This window comes from Microcebus murinus, chromosome 16 (genome assembly GCF_040939455.1).
Source record: "Microcebus murinus isolate Inina chromosome 16, M.murinus_Inina_mat1.0, whole genome shotgun sequence".
Taxonomy (NCBI): Eukaryota; Metazoa; Chordata; class Mammalia; order Primates; family Cheirogaleidae; genus Microcebus; species Microcebus murinus.
The window spans coordinates 4,276,992-4,292,733 of record NC_134119.1 but is presented as its reverse complement, the minus strand read 5'-3'; positions in this window follow the sequence as shown (position 1 = coordinate 4,292,733).

Below are 15,742 nucleotides of genomic sequence, written 5' to 3'. Positions count from 1 at the left end.
AAATGGTTTGGCAGTTTCTTATGAGACTGAACATGTAACATGACCCAGCAATTGCACTATTGGCCATTAAGTCCAGAGACATGGAAATTTATGTTCATGAGAAAAACTGCACACAAAAGCTCACAGTAGCTTTTGTTGTAATAGCTGCAAAGGAAACAACCCAGATGCCCTTTGATGGCTGAATGGTGAAACAAACTGTAGTACATCCATGTCAGGGAATACTACACAGCCATAAAAAGGAAGGAAGAATTGATTTATGCAACAACTTGGATGGATCGATCACAAGAGAATTAAGCTGAGTGGACTTTATCAAAATTAAAGAGTTTTGTTCTTCGAAAGATACTATTAAGAGAAAGACAAATACCACATGATCTCACTTAGATGTGGAATCCAGAAAAGCTGACAAACTCGTAAAAGCAGAGAGTAGAATGGTGGACACCAGAGGCTGGGGTTGGGTGGCTGGGGAAGGGACACAAAGCGTCAGTAGACAGGAGGGATGCGTTCCGGTGATCTGTTGCACAGCACAGTGAGTACAGTTAACAATAATGTACCCTATATTTCAAAATCGCTAGAAGAGTAGATTTTAAATGTTTTCCCCACGAAGGAATGATGTGAGGCAGTAGCTATGTTAATCACCATGATTTAATCATGTCACAATGCATACATGTATGACAACAGCACATCGTACCTCCTAAACATATATGTCAATTAAAAATTAAATTTAAAAAGAAGAAGAAAAAGACACACCCCCTCCCCCAAGAATTGTTAAGAAAGGGCAAAAGCAAACCACAATCTGGGAGAAAATATTTGCAAAATACATCATTGATAAAGGACTTTTTGCACAATATGTAAAGACCTTTTATATTTCGTTAGTAAGGAGAGAAACGACCAACTTAAAAATGGCCTGAAGATGTGGCCAGATACTTCACTGGAGCACACAGATAGATGCCAAGTAAGCACATGAAAATGTGCTCGGCACCATCTGTGGGTAGGTGACTGCAAACTCAAGCTGTAACGTACTGTCATCACACGCCCATTAGAATGGCTAAAATCTTTTAAACTGACCATAAAATGTGGTAGAAGACGTGAAGCAACTGGGGCTCCCAGACACCGTTGATGAGAACACAGGATCACACGAGTGCCTTGGAAAACAGTTGGGTAGCTTTTTTTAAAAAAAAAGGAAGTTAAACAAAATCCTACCGTACGATCTAACCGCTCCACTTGTAGGTATTTACCCAGGAGAAATGAAAGATTTACCCGCACACAGGCTCACGCGTGAGTGTCCACGTAGTTTCACTGTGACGGGCAGAAACTGGAAACAACTCTCATGCCCACCACCAGGCAAACAGACACACTTTGGCATTTCTTTGGAATACAATACTCTTCCGCCACAAAAATAGAAATGAACTTGCGATACATGCCATTCGTCGGATGGATGAGTCTCACGGTCACTATGCAAGCGAAATAAGCCAGACCAAACAATACAGTACATACTATGTAAATTTACCTGCGTAAGTTTCCAGAAAATTCGAGCTCCCCTGGAGTTACAGAAAGCGAATCCATGGCTGCCTGGGAACGGAGGTGGAGGGAGAGAGGGATCGCTGGGAGGCATCGGTAAACTTCCGTGAGCCACGGAAATATTCACTGTCTCAACGTGGCCACGCCGTCTCAGATGTTAGCGTCTCAGTATCAAATCGTAAACTTTACACCCGTGCCGTTTGTCATATATCGAGCACACCTCGATAAATCTCTTTAAAAATCCCTAGCAGGATTGATCACGAAGAAACGGGAAAAATCTCACAAATTATCAGTGTCAGAAATTAAGGACAGGACATTATTATAAATCCTACAGACATCAAAGGGACAACAGAAGAATATTACGAGAGATCCCAGGCCAACACATACAACTGCTTACATGAAGAAGGCAAATTCCTTGAAAAAGACAACTTCACCAGAACAGACACAACTTGGAAAGGAGACTGGTCCAATATCTACGAAAGAAATTGACTTTGTTATTGAATCCTTCCCACAAGGAATTTCCAGGCCCAGGGGCTTTACTGGCGAGGCCTGTCAAATATACAGAGAGGAAATAAAACTACTCTTGCACAAACTCTTTCAGATAATGGAGAAGAAAATACTTCTCAAATCGTCTTAGAGTGTTAGTATTATCCAGATATTAAAACCTGGTGAAGGCATCATAAGGAATTTACAGACCAATATGCCTCATGACACAGACCAAAAATCCCTCACCTAACATTGGCAAATTAAATCCAGTGATATATAAAATGATAATACAGTTTTCCCCCAAGGAACATAAAGATGGTATAATATCTAAAAATCAACAAATACAGCTCACCATATATTAACAAAACAAATGGGCAAAACCATATGACATTTCAAAAGATACAGAAAAAGTACCTGACAAAATTCAGTGGCCATTTATGACCAAAATTGCCAGCAAACTTGGACAAGAAGACAAATTCTTCGAACACAGTAAGGGGCCTCTGTGAAATCCTAGTAAATATCTTATTTATTGCTGAAACATTGAAGGCTTTTCTCTTAAGACTGAGAACACGGTAAGAATGCCTGAATTCTCCATTCCTATTCACCATTGTAGTGAAATTCTAACAAGAGCAATAAGGTAAGAAAAATAGAACACATGTGGATTGGGAAAAAAAGAATAAATTGCTCTTACAAATGCCATGACTATTTACATGAAAAAATTTTAAAGAATATACAACAGTAACCACTAGAACTAATAAGCACATTTAGCAAGGTCATAGAATACAAAGCAAAATATAAAAGCAATTGTATTTTTTTATTCTAGCAGCACATAATTGGAAATCAAATTTCAAAACAATTCCATTTATAATAGCACCAAAACCATAAAATAGTTACGAATAACTTTAACTACAGATATGCAAGACCTGTATGTAGAAAAGGAGAACACATTGCTCAGGGAAATTAAAAATCGAAATAGATTGATAGATAAACCGTGTGTGTATGCTGTGGAGACTTAATATTGTTAAAATGTGAGTTCTCTGCAGATTGAACTGTAGATTTCTATAGTTTCAATGCAGTTCAAATCCACACGTATCAACAGGATATTTGTAAAATTGACAAATTGTTTCTAAAATTTAAATGGAAATGCAAAAGACTTAGAATGTCAAAACAATCTTGAAAATAAGCAACCAAGTTGGAGAACTCACACTTAACTGATCATAAAACATATCAAAAGCTACAATAATCGGCCGGGCGCTGTGGCTCACGCCTGTAATCCTAGCTCTTGGGAGGCCGAGGCGGGCGGATTGCTCGAGGTCAGGAGTTCAAAACCAGCCTGAGCGAGACCCCGTCTCTACTATAAATAGAAAGAAATTAATTGGCCAACTGATATATATATAAAAAATTAGCCGGGCATGGTGGCGCATGCTTGTAGTCCCAGCTACTCGGGAGGCTGAGGCAGAAGGATCACTCAAGCCCAGGAGTCTGAGGTTGCTGTGAGCTAGGCTGACGCCACGGCACTCACTCTAGCCTGGACAACAAAGCGAGACTCTGTCTCAAAAAAAAAAAAAAAAAAAAAAGCTACAATAATCAAGATGGCGTAGCGCCAATGGAATCGTAGACAAATAGATCAATAGATCATAAAGGAAAAACCAAAGATGTACTCGCATGTGTTCAGCCAATTGATTTTTTTTTACAAAGATGTCAATGCAAAATGAGAAAAGAAATATCTTTTCAGCAAATGAGCTAGAAAAACTAGGAACACGTGTAGGAAGAAAAAGAGTCTTGACTATTACTTCACATCGCATAAAAATTAATTGGAGATGGATGGGTCATAAACCCAACATAAAAACTAGAACTATAAAGCATCTAGCAGAATACAGAAGAGAATATCTTCATGGACTTGAGGTAGGCAAATATTTCTTAGATAGGACCCTAAAAGCACTAATCACAAAAATAAATATCGACAAATTAGACTTCATCAAAATTAAAAACTTTTGATCATCAAAAGTCAACATTGAGAATATGAAAAGGCAAACCACAGATTGGGAGAAAATATTGGCAATACTTATATCTGACAAAGAACTTATATCCTGAATACTTAAAGAGCCCTTACAATTTAGCAACTAAACAAAATAACAAAACCAGAAAAAGGTTTCGATAGACACTTCACAAAAGAAGATATAGAAATTGACAATAAGCACAGGTAAACTTACTCAGCATCATTAGTCATCAGGAAAATGCAAATTAAAAGCACAATGACATAGCACTTCACACCCAACAGAATGGTCAAAATTCAAAAGACTGACGGTACCTGTTGTGGGTGAGGATGTGGGGCAACTGGACCCTCACACTTCGCTGACGAGGGTGTAAAATGGTACAGCCACTTTGGAAAGTTTCTAGGTTTCATGATAAGGTAAACATACGACTACCCCATCATGAAACAATTCCACTCCCATCTGTCTACTCAAAGGAAAAGAGAACTTATGTCCACAAAAACAGGCACAACCCAAATGTCTGCTAATGGAAGAATGGATAGACAAATTGTTGTGTATATTTATACCATGAGATGTCACCCAGCATGAAAAAGAACAAACAACTGATACCTGCAATAATATAGGTGAATCGGAAAACACACTGTGTTGTGTGAGTGAGTATGTATTCTATGATTGCACTTGTAGGAAGTTCAGCTCGGGGAAGACTGATCCACCATGACTGAAACCAGAGCAGTCCAGTCTAGTGGGCCAGGTTTCCTGCAGGTGGAGGCCTAGCCACGGTCACCGTGCCAACCTGGATGAACGCCACTGGGGAGGCTTTGGGCTTTTTGTCCTCCAACAGCCACTTGGAGAGGTCAGTGGCCAGAGGTTTCTACCAGGGCCAGAAAGCCCTGGGAAGAGCCACAGAGACCCTCCCTGCACCCCGTCCTGCCAGCCTCAGACACCTCAACTGCCTCAGCAGACATCGCCTTCCTCAGCCCGGGTTTCAGGGCCTCTTTGCACCCCAACCTGGACTCGGGTGCCGGCTTCCAGTGCCCGCTGGCCCCTCCCTGCCAATCTCCCTGCGCACGGCCCCTCCTCTTCCCCTCTAAAAACCATTGAGCATCCATTGCTTGCCCTCTCTCTGTCCCTTCCTTCTCTCTCTGTGTTTCTGTCTCTGTTACTCTCTGTCTCTGTCTTTTTCTCTTGCTCCTGTAACTTGGCCTTCAAGGCCTTGTTCCAATGTCTTCTGACTCCAGAAAGCCCTCTTGATTTTCCCGCCCCTGTTCCCAAACAGAGTGGTCATCCATCTTGCACCCAAGGACCCTGGCTGGCCTCGTGGCCCAGGGACTCGTGTCCTCTGGTGTGGACTGTGGTTTGCTGTTCACAGAGGCGTGTCCCGTCTCTCCAGTTGAGTTCTCGGTCCCTCGGGGACTGGCGCCGCCTTGACACTTCCATGAGCCCCAAGACACGGAGCGAAACACGCTCCCTGAGCCCTGCAGCTGGAGGGGACGCTGCTGTCCCCACTGTCACTGCCCCGCCCCCACCACTGAGCATAGGCAGAGCTGAGGGCATTAGGAGGCCGTCTAGTCCCTCCTTAGCCCCACCTGGATGGCAAATGTCCCTTGTTCTCAGAGTGAGAGCTCAGGCCTCCATGAAGCCTCCGAGAGGCCAGGAGCCTGGACAGAGAGGAGGTGGCAGCCGCAAGGGCTACACAGCCTGGTGCAGGACCTGTCCTTTGCCCCGCAGCTCAGCCCTATTTGTACCTGGCTCTCCCCTTAATTAGCAGGACCGTTTCGGAGAAGCAATAAAACAACAGCGCAGCAACCAAGACAGGGCACGACGGCAAGAGCCATTTCGGTAATGGAGTCCGTGGAATTGCTATTCTACAAAGAGAGAGAGTGACCACTCTCTGCTATTAAGAAAGCCGAGGGCAATGCTATCCTGTCGTCTGCCCGGTTATTAAGGATAACTGATGGCCGCCCCCGCCCCTGGCAACAGAAGGAAATTGCAGCTCTGCGAATCCAGAGTCCCGGGCAGTGGTTCCCTGGAAACCAAAGTGCTGAGCTCGGCAGTCTGGGGAGCCGCGTGGACCCCGGGCTTGCTGGCGACCCGGGCCCAGGCCCCACAGGGATGGCGGCAAAGCCCAGCACCTCCCCCAGGCACTTCCCACGCCAGCCTGGCCTGGGGGCGGGGAGGCAGTGCTGGGGCGCCTGGGAGGAGAGGGGGTGCTGTGGGCCACCCACCCCTCTGGACCACACCCCAAAGCCAGCTGGAAGGTGCATGACTCCCTGGTTTGGCAGGCGGGACGCTGAGCACAGCGCACATGCTCATTTCCCCCAAACCCGCATTTGCCCACGTGTGCGGGGGAGCGGCCGGTGTTGAGGGGCCCACCTCTGGGGGGGGGGCTGCTTCTTTCTCTCTATTGCCACGTCCATGGTAGCCAGCTCATAACCCTAACGCGACCACAAGCTCGCGTGCAGCTTGGTGTGGCAGAGCCAGCACCGGGTTCAGGGCCTCCCTGTGTGACACTGAGCAGTCGCTCCATTTCTGTGCCTTCTGGTCGGCACCTGCCAGGTGGGGGCGGTGCGCCCTGCCTGACTGGGCCACGGGGGCCACGGGGGCCACGGGGGCCGGCGCTGGAGTAGCCGCGAAGCTGCACCAGAGACGAGAGCGTGCAGCCTGCGTGAGGGACGACCGTGACACGCAGCGCCTGCGGCTGGGCCCGGCAGGTGGCAGGGATGGGTGGGAAGAAGGAAGGAAGGGCGGCTGGGGCAAGAGGTGGCGCGTGGAAGGAAGGAGAAGGGCTGGGAGCAGGGCAGTGCGGAGAGGTGGAAGGAGGGCCGGCTGGGCAGAGGCAGGGAGGGTTAGGCAGACGGATGGCTGGACAGACAGAGGGAAAGGGCAGAGTAGGGACTGACAGATGCCTGGGCAGGAGCAAGCAAGAAAGAACAATCCCCCACAGCCCTACAGACAGACGTGGGGGCAGCCGGCTCCAGCCCCGCAGAAACCACGCAGCCCTGCCCCGCAGTCCGGCTCGCGAGGAAGGGGGAAGGCTTCCTCTCAGGGTCCTCTCCCAGGGCTCCGGAATGAGGGTCCCGCAATGACCTTTTAATGACCAGCTTCCTGGCTTTCTCCAACTGTTTCTCCAGTGGCCTTTTGCTGAGTTGCTTTTGGCCGAATGGGAATTTCCTGAGTAGGCTCCATCTCTTCCTGGATCCTGGGTCTTGGGGACCCCCTGGCAAGACACAATGCTACAGGCCCTCCCCGTGACCTTTTCCTCCAGGAGCTATTTCAGCTGGTCCCACCCTGCCCCCTCCCCAGCTGATTCCCAGCCCCCACCCCCAGGCTGGCAGGGAGGGAGCTGGCGCCCCGTGGTTTCGGCGGAGGCCTGGGCTGGGGCTGGGGCTCTGTCTCGGCTCTGATCCCTGGGGGCCAGGTCTGGAGCCCCAGGCCAGAGAGGACAGCCTGGTGGGTGGGAGCCAGCAGGGAGGCCTGGGAACCATGACCTCTGATCCTCTTCCAGCCCAAAGATTTGGGGACCTCGGTGGCCCATGTTTTGCGAGACTCTGCAGCTGGATTGAGACTAATGGGAGGCTCCTCCTTGGACCAGATCTTGGAGGTCCCGGACTCAGGTCACGTGGGGTGTAGCCCCACCTGCCCCACACAAATGTGGTTGCCATAGCAATTCCTGGGCGTCGTGGCTGTCACCCAGAGCCCATTGCTCTCTGCCTTTCTCTTCCCCCTGCTGTGAGCCTGGTCTGAGGGCAGCTGGTCCCACAGCCCTGAGCCCTGGCAGGCCGTGAGGAGGGACTAAGGGGTTTCCACCCACCACTGCCACCACCACCACAGGACCTCCCCAGCTCACACCGGCCTCAACTACCTCAACGCTGAGTCTCTGCAGAGGGAGTAGGCATGGCCCCAGGGGGTGGGAAGGCCAGCGTGGAGGTCCTGCTGCCCCAGACCTCCAGCCTGGCGCCTGCGGCCACGGCTCAAACCTCCACGGGAGTTCACCAGGGAACAAAAAAGTCTGAAACCGAAAGATTTAAAATGTTGCTAAAAGAAAACCCACTCAAACAGAGAGCAGAGCAATGGCTGGGAGCTGGCACCGGAAGGAGACATTCAATTGTCCGCCTTTGCCGCTGGGATGTCTCTGGCCAAGAAGAGGCTCCAGTAGCTGCGGGAAGTCTTCGTTTCCACATCTGGAAAATGGGGACAGTTACTCTGGCCTTGGCCAATGCTCTCCCACCCTAGTGAAATGAAGACAAAGGAGCTACGAGGGTCAAGGCCTGGAACCAACTCTCACGACCACCTACCCTGAGGCCGACGCATCTTGCTGGCGGGAGAGGAGAGCACTTAGCCACCTCTTCATTTCGACAGTGGCCCGAAGAGAAGGGAAGAGGAAAGAGACAGGCACGTCACTGCAGATGGTCCCATGAACATACAACACACACGCGTGTGCGTGTGCAAGCGCACGTACTCATACCCCAAAAACACGTTCGTGCCAGGAAAGCGCCGTGCACACGCCCGTGCACCTCACGTGAGAGATTGCTCTGGCCATCAGCAGAGACTAGAGATTAAAAGGAAATAAAAACCCAGGAACCGCTGTGAATACATAAACTGGCCCCACGTGACGCTGCTGAAGACCGGTCAACCTTTTTTAATTTCTTTGAGCTATTACTCCCTTTTTAATTTCTCCTGACATTTGTCGCCTGGTAAATCACTGTGATGCATGGCAGGCAGATTAAGATGGCTCTCCCAGCCTGCCCCCTCTTATAGGCGAGTCGTGGGGTAGTGATTTTAAGAGATTGTCTTTTTATGCTGAAAATGCTCAAAAATGGCTTTGTTTCCTTTGGCAAGAGGAAAAGGTCACCCAAAGTTCCCATCCTTTTAATGCTGATAGATTATCAAACATCAGGGAGAGCAGGGTTTTCTGAGCCAAGGAAGCGAATGGCCGGATACGCCATGTTAGGCTGAGTTTCTTTAATGCTATTTTTGGGCGCTACCCCAGGACAGAGAACTGCTTCTGTCTCACAGACTTTTAAAATACAAGTCCTTCGGCCACGTAAACAGCCTCAGCCCCGAAGGGCCGGGTCGGGGGCTGGCCGCGGTGCTTGTGCTGGAAGCAGGCGGTGGGGGAGTGGGAAGGCGCCTCCTGCCCCTGGGGAGCGGGCGCGGGTGTCCGCCACGTGTCTGTGCCGCTAGTGACGGGACCGGCCTATGGGTGGGGGTGGGGGGGGTGGGGGTGTCTCCTGCTTAATGCCGGAGTCCGGGGTCGGGGGTCAGGCTCTCATCTGAAAGCCTTGGACCCCTCCCTCCCACGCCCTCTTGGTTTCCTTGTCGGGTACAATTGGAGGGTCGGTCCAGGTGATCTTTGAGGCACTTTCCAATTTGACCCTAATTCCTTTAGAAAAAAAAAACCGTATTTTTACTCATCAGTGTGAACTGAGACGGAAAACCAGCCCCCTAAGAGAGAGAAGCAAGCTGTGTATACTGGAGGAAACCAAGCACGCCCTCGCGACTCGGAGCGGTGCGTTCGGCAGGGACAGGTCCAGACACTGGTGTCTGTGGTTCTCTGTCAAGCCCCCGTGGGTGGCATGTTGTTGAAAGCTGCCCCGCAGACGGTGGCAGGAGCTTCAAAGGCTTGGGGCAAGGAGACAAGGGAGCTTGGCGGCGACACCCGCCGCGGCTCAGCAGGAGCCGGGGCTCACGTCACCGGGCAGATGTCACCGGGCCTCGCAGGGGAGCGGCCTGGGCGCATCGGGAGCGCCTGCTCTGCGTGCCTGACCGCCACGGAGCCACGTGCACCCCAAAGAGCATCTCCCTTTCCTGACAAAGAGGAAACGTCAACGAGCACGGAGGTGGGGGGTGTGGACGTGCCGTTCTCGGCCGCTGTCGGCCGGCGTTCCCTCCCTTTGGGATCTGGGCCAGGGCTGGCCCGCCTTGCCAGCGTGCTCTCTTGAGACCCCCATGGGACGAGGAATGGGAAGGGGGATGGAGCCACATGTGGGTTCTCCAGATCGAGCGCCCCAAGGGTGCAATGGTATTAACGCAAAGTCAAATTATGGGAATCAAATTGAACTGGGTGCAGGTATAAGCAGGCAATCAAAACAGATGTTTCATTTGTAATTAGCAGGATCCACTTGTACACAAAAATGTAGAGTGGACTTTTAGGAGTGCATCCTTCCCTGGGGGTTCACGTTCTCTTTATAATGGTGCTCGTTGGTTTGTTTTTAAACACAGATCTTTCTTCCTGGCTCACACAATGCTGCGACATCATAGCTTTGAAGGAGCCAGACTGGTCAGAGGCCAGGCCGGCCACCTCTTCCCCCAGGGGTATTTTCCGTGATTTTGAAGGAGGGACCCAGACCCCTGGAGGATTCTTCCCCTGCCCAGATCTCCGGGGAGCAGGGCAGGGCGGGGACGGCCGAGCAGCCATAGTTCATTCTGACAGGCTTATAAAAATGATGTGATGGGAGAAAGAACCTGATGACTGGTACTTAACTTTTGCTGTAATTAATTTCGTGGACAGGCTGTCTTCAAGTTCACAAATGTTGCATTGGAGTCATAAGAGCGCCGGAGCTAGTGGTAAATTATGCCCGTGATGGAAAAAAAAAAAAAGAAAAAAGAAAACAAAGAAAAAAACATGCATTGCCAAAGTACACTGGGGTAAACCCACAAGCAGGTGCTGCATACCCACGAGGTGCAAGGCACGTGGGAGCCCTCGCTGCCGCCTCATCTGGCCTTTGAAAGCCAGCACAGCCCTGCGGCGTGAGTGCGGGAGGGACTCGAGGCTGGGGGTGCGTTCTTGGCCTCCTCTGCCAGGTCAGTCCCTTGATTCTTGCACTTGAGTGTGTTGGTGTTGTCAAAGGCTGAGACGGGGCTGGCCGGAGTGTCTTTTCTGTCGGCACGCTCTGCTGGCAGGAGCTGGGTCTTGGAGGGGGTCTCTCCTTGGCACCAACTTTCGTGTGACAGATTGCTGCCATCCAAAACCGCTTTGAGGGTCTGGGAATGGAAAGCATGGCCCACAGGAAAGACAAGATGCGAAGAACCCCATCAAGAGGACAGAAGCCGAGAGCATATGATTCGGAACGATCACAAAACAGCACAGTGTCTCAAACGTGGCCGTGGCCACCGGGTACAGGTGAGGGTCACCCCCACCAGGTGCATAGGCTCCCGTGAACCCTGTCTGACTGCCCAGCTCCGCATCCAGAATCTTAGACAAGGCAGATGTGGCCCTGCCTTGAGAAAAAGCAATAGGTTAAAAAATAAAGAGAGAGAAAGAAAGAAACTTGATTTTTTTTTTCAAACTCTATACCAGGAGCAATTTTTTACTTTCCTGGAGCACTCAGCCACAAGGTTTTCCATTTAAAAGGCACTCCCTAGATGCATTTTAAAAAATATATGTGATTTGCAAAAAAAGCTCAATTGCTCACAATTTCTCCACTGAGTAAAGTATTTTCAAACAAGTAATCAAAGAACCAATTGCTTTGCAGCATAGAGCGTCTAACATAACACCTTTTAGCTTAACTTGCTAATCTAAGTACAGCAATTTGGGCTGCTGGATTGAACAAGAAAAATGTGCTGGTGCCTAACTTGGGTCACAGATAATTCTTGCCCTGTAAAGTGCAGATAACCAGCTGGTGTCATCGTGAAGGGAGCTTCTCTGCCAGATAAGCTGGGGTTCCTTGACTGTCTCGACGGGTAGGATGTAGCAAGTGGATGTGATAGCCACCGAGGGGCCGCTTGGACCGGCCAGAACACTGCCGGCAAGGGAAGCTGCACGTTCAGGCCTGCTTTCGGGGCGGGGCCCCTCTCACCTCCCAGATTTGCCTGTCCCCTCCCCTCTGGCCCACAGCCACTGCGTGCTACTGTCTCTGTGACCTCCCTAGACCCTGAAGACATCATTTTCTAAAACCTCCAGTGACCAGTCGATTACATTTGCATCAAAGGGCATTCTAAATTTTTTAAAAAGTCCTCATGAATTTTGATTCCAGACTCTTCCCATCTGGAATCTGCAATCACTTGGGATGGGCTGAGATTTATTCCTGCATTATCAATGAAGGCTGCATTGATTTGTTTGGCGAGTCCACCGGCAGACACGGAGAGCCTGCCGTGCCCAGGCCTTGCGGGGGACTGCGGAGGCAGGGGGGGACCCGGTGCTCGCTCTCCCTGGCGGGGGCGGGGTGCGGCATGGGCCGAAGGTGGCGTGGAGGTTCAGAGGAGGCTCCGTGCGTCTGCCCACCTTGCTTCTGTCTCTCGGTGACCTGCGTGGCCGGGACAGCCTGGGCTGGAGGGCACAGCCTCGCAGGCGGATGGCTCCAGCTCAAGCTTTGTTAGAATTTCTGGCCCAGTGTCTCTCCTGCCCTTCCTGCTCCCCTCAGGTGTTCTCGTGAGGGATGCGGAGTCATTATCCCTCCTGGAGGACTTTTCTAGAGGGACACATTCACAAAGTCACAGCTCCCGTTGGGTCACTTAAATTGCACAAAAAAAAAGGGGCCCTGTCAACCTCAACTTGGGCCGCCTCCGACGTCTCTGAAAGCCGGATTTCACACTCGAGGAAAATTACTCCCGTACCTGCCGTGGGCCAGTAGTTATTCGGCTCAGAGTATAATTTCGTGGCATTAGCAAAAATGAGCCCTTTTACAACTCTTTAAATGTGCTTGGCCTGCAAGACACAGTCTTGACCTTCAGAGACGCCAAGTTTGCATGGGGTGCCCTTTTCCCAAGGGGTCCTCACGGGGCAGGAGCCTGGGGCCACCACCGGCTCCTTGTGGGGAGTCCAAACCGAAGCCCCGTGTGTTGCCGCATCGACCTTCCACAGCCATTTCTCCTTCCATTTTGCCAGGCAGCTGGGTTTCTTCCTGGGGCGGCCGTCCAGACCCAGGTCCAGACCCAGGTAACCCTTCGCCTCCTGGCTGCTGCTCCCGGCTGTCCTCCCTGCTTGCTGGGGCTGCTTGAGGGGGCTCTTGTGAGGGGGATGGCAATGTCTTAGAGGCGGCCTTTTTCCACTGCAGAGAAATTCCAAATCTTCATTATAGTAAGCAAAAAGAAAAGAAGAAGAAGAGACGTGAGCTAGGATCTCCAAGGGACTCTCCTGCTGGCGCCCCCAAAACTTCCCCGGGAATTCTGGACACAGGTGGCCGAGCATGGTGGCCCGGTGGCTCCCTGCAGCCTCCCGCGGGCACTGCAGACGGGGCGCGCGGCGAGGAGGGAGGGTGCGGGAGGAGCTGAGGCCTTCAGCAGCCGTTGCCAGGAGCTAATGCAAGGCATAAATCATCTGTCAGCTTACCGAGTGACTTTCAAAGTTGTCGGAATGGAATAATTAAAAGAAATTGATATCATAAGAGAAAGCCCTCTCGCCGTTGCTAGGCTTGCCTTCCTGACAGCTTGCCACCACACACGCCACCCCGCCCGCGGGCCGCGGGCGCGCTGGGGCTCTCTGCCCCTGGTGCAGCCAGGGCCCGGGTGACCCCGTCCAGGATCACCTTCCCAGTCACCCGAGAGGTCGGGGGCGGCACAGGGCCCCGGGGCTGTGCTTTCTGTGGGGACGAGCGAGAGGGGCCCCAGCGGCCGGCGGGAAGGAACTGGCGGGACACCCCCAGGAACATCGCTCGGTTTCTTTTTGTTGGCGTGCCACATAGAGCCTCGTGAAATAAAGTCCACCCGGCCCGTCTCGTAAGCGCCCTGGTGCTGCAGCGGGGCTCTGGGAGGAAGGACTTCCCCGCACCCAAGCAGTTCCCTTCCGAAGCGCCAACCACGGACTCGGCGGGGGCACGGTCAGCACAGAGACCCTCTTGCCTCTGCGTGCCGGAGCAGCCTCAATAGCAGGCGAAGGTGCTAGGGTTCGCATTCTGAAGCGCTAACATTTATTGAGCACTTACTGTGCACCGTGCACCAGGTGCTTTACCTTACGGCAGCCCTCTCACGTCTCCGCTAGCCTTTGCTCACAGAGGGAGAACCTGAGGTCCAGAGAGGCTGATTAACTGGCCCAAGATCGCACAGGCTGGCGGGGGCTGTAGGTAGGAGCTGGTCCCAGGCACACTGGCCCAGAAGGAAGGGCCATTTGAGATCAGGGACGGGGGGCCCCTGGAAGAACTGCTCGGCAAACAGGAGGGCAGAGCCAGCGGTGAGTGCGGGACTCCAGCGAGCTGCCTCTCGACCCCGTCTTTAACCGTGAACAGGCGCGAGGGTGTCAGGTCTGTGCCTGGCACACGCAGCGAGCCCTGGGTAGGCACGGCCGTGGGCTGGTCACCGTCGCCCCGCCGCAAACACGCGCCCATCCCCCCAAGCCCAAGGAGACAGCACAGTCCGCGTTCTCGCTCATGAACTTCCCGGCATGGAAAGCATTTGGGGCGGCTCAGCGTCTACTCTAGCCCCTGCGCCCTAGGTCCTCCCAGACGCCCACTCCCTCCCGCTGAGAAGGACGGGCCACCAGGCCCCACGCGGACGCTGCTCTCCTGCTTTGCGTGGTTAATGCAGCAGAGAGTTCAGCTGAGCGCCGCTGGAAATTCCGGCAATTTCTTATTTAGAGTTCGTTCTTATTTTGTTTTTGCATTTCTGAACTACATCTCCTCATTTTCATCCTCGGGCGAGCTTGTCAGAGCGTCTTGGTTTTCAGTAACCGTGTCTTTGTCTTGCGGGTTTTTTTCTGCTTCGGGTGCGCTTTGTGCCGGGTGTGTTCCCTGATGGCTCTGCTTCGGCCTCCACCTCAGCCCCCCGAGGCGCCAGCCCTGCTCCTCCTGAGTCACACCGGAGGAAAATAACACAGGCGTCCACCGGGAATTCCCGTCTGTTTTCGATTTGCGTCTCTGTAAGTGTTCATTACATCCCGGTGGGCGGCTGTGAGCCTAAGGCGAGCCTGCGGCTGGGGCCCTGGGAATCAGGGTCCACCTTAAACGTGACACTGGAGACGCTTTTCGGGGGGTCTCGGGCACATACTGGCCCTGGCGTCGCGCCACCTGCCCTGCCCTGCAGACCCAGGAGGAGCAGGTGCGCCTGCACAGGGAGCCCGCTAGAGAGTCTGCTCTGGCCCCGTGCACCCTGCCGGGCTCCGGGCTTGGCCCCAGCGGATGCCTGGCTGAGGGGAGACTGGACGCGGCACAGACCACTGCTTCCCTCTCCCTGGGTCAGTGCGTGGCAAAGCCCAAGCCCTCGTGGAAAACAGGCCTGGAGAAATGCATGCTCCCCCCAACTCTCTGACGGGTCGGTTGCCCCTTCAGCAGATGTCCCAACGTCCAAGCCACGTGGGTCCCCTCTGCACCGCACCCACTTCACGGAAGGGTGGCTCGGCCTCCCCGCGCTTCCGATCGGCCCCTCGACCTCATCCTTCCCGCGCGGAACACTGGTTGCGAGCGGGCCCAATCGGAAGCCAGGCCCGCTTGACGTCCGTGTTCCTCACTTGACCGTCTGTGGACCAAAGCCACCACACCAACCCCCGGCCGGTTGTGGCCGGTGCCTCTGCGGTGGCACCACTGCCCCTCGTCTGGCAGGGCCCTCCCCAGCCTGCCCGCCCCTCCCGCCCGGCCCCCTCCTCCAGGGCAGACGCGGGCTATTTGTCCAAGCGTCACGTTCCAGCCGTGGGGAGAGACTCATAAATCCCGGCCCTGCTCTTTGGCAGCTTCAGACGCTGTCGGGCCCAGAGCCTCCTCTTCTTCCTTAAAGGTCACAAAATCTAATTAGAACCATCGCTAACTGTATATCCTCGTTGTCGGTAAGCCTTAAATAATAAAAATCAGACCAAATGAGACTAATCAAGGAAGATG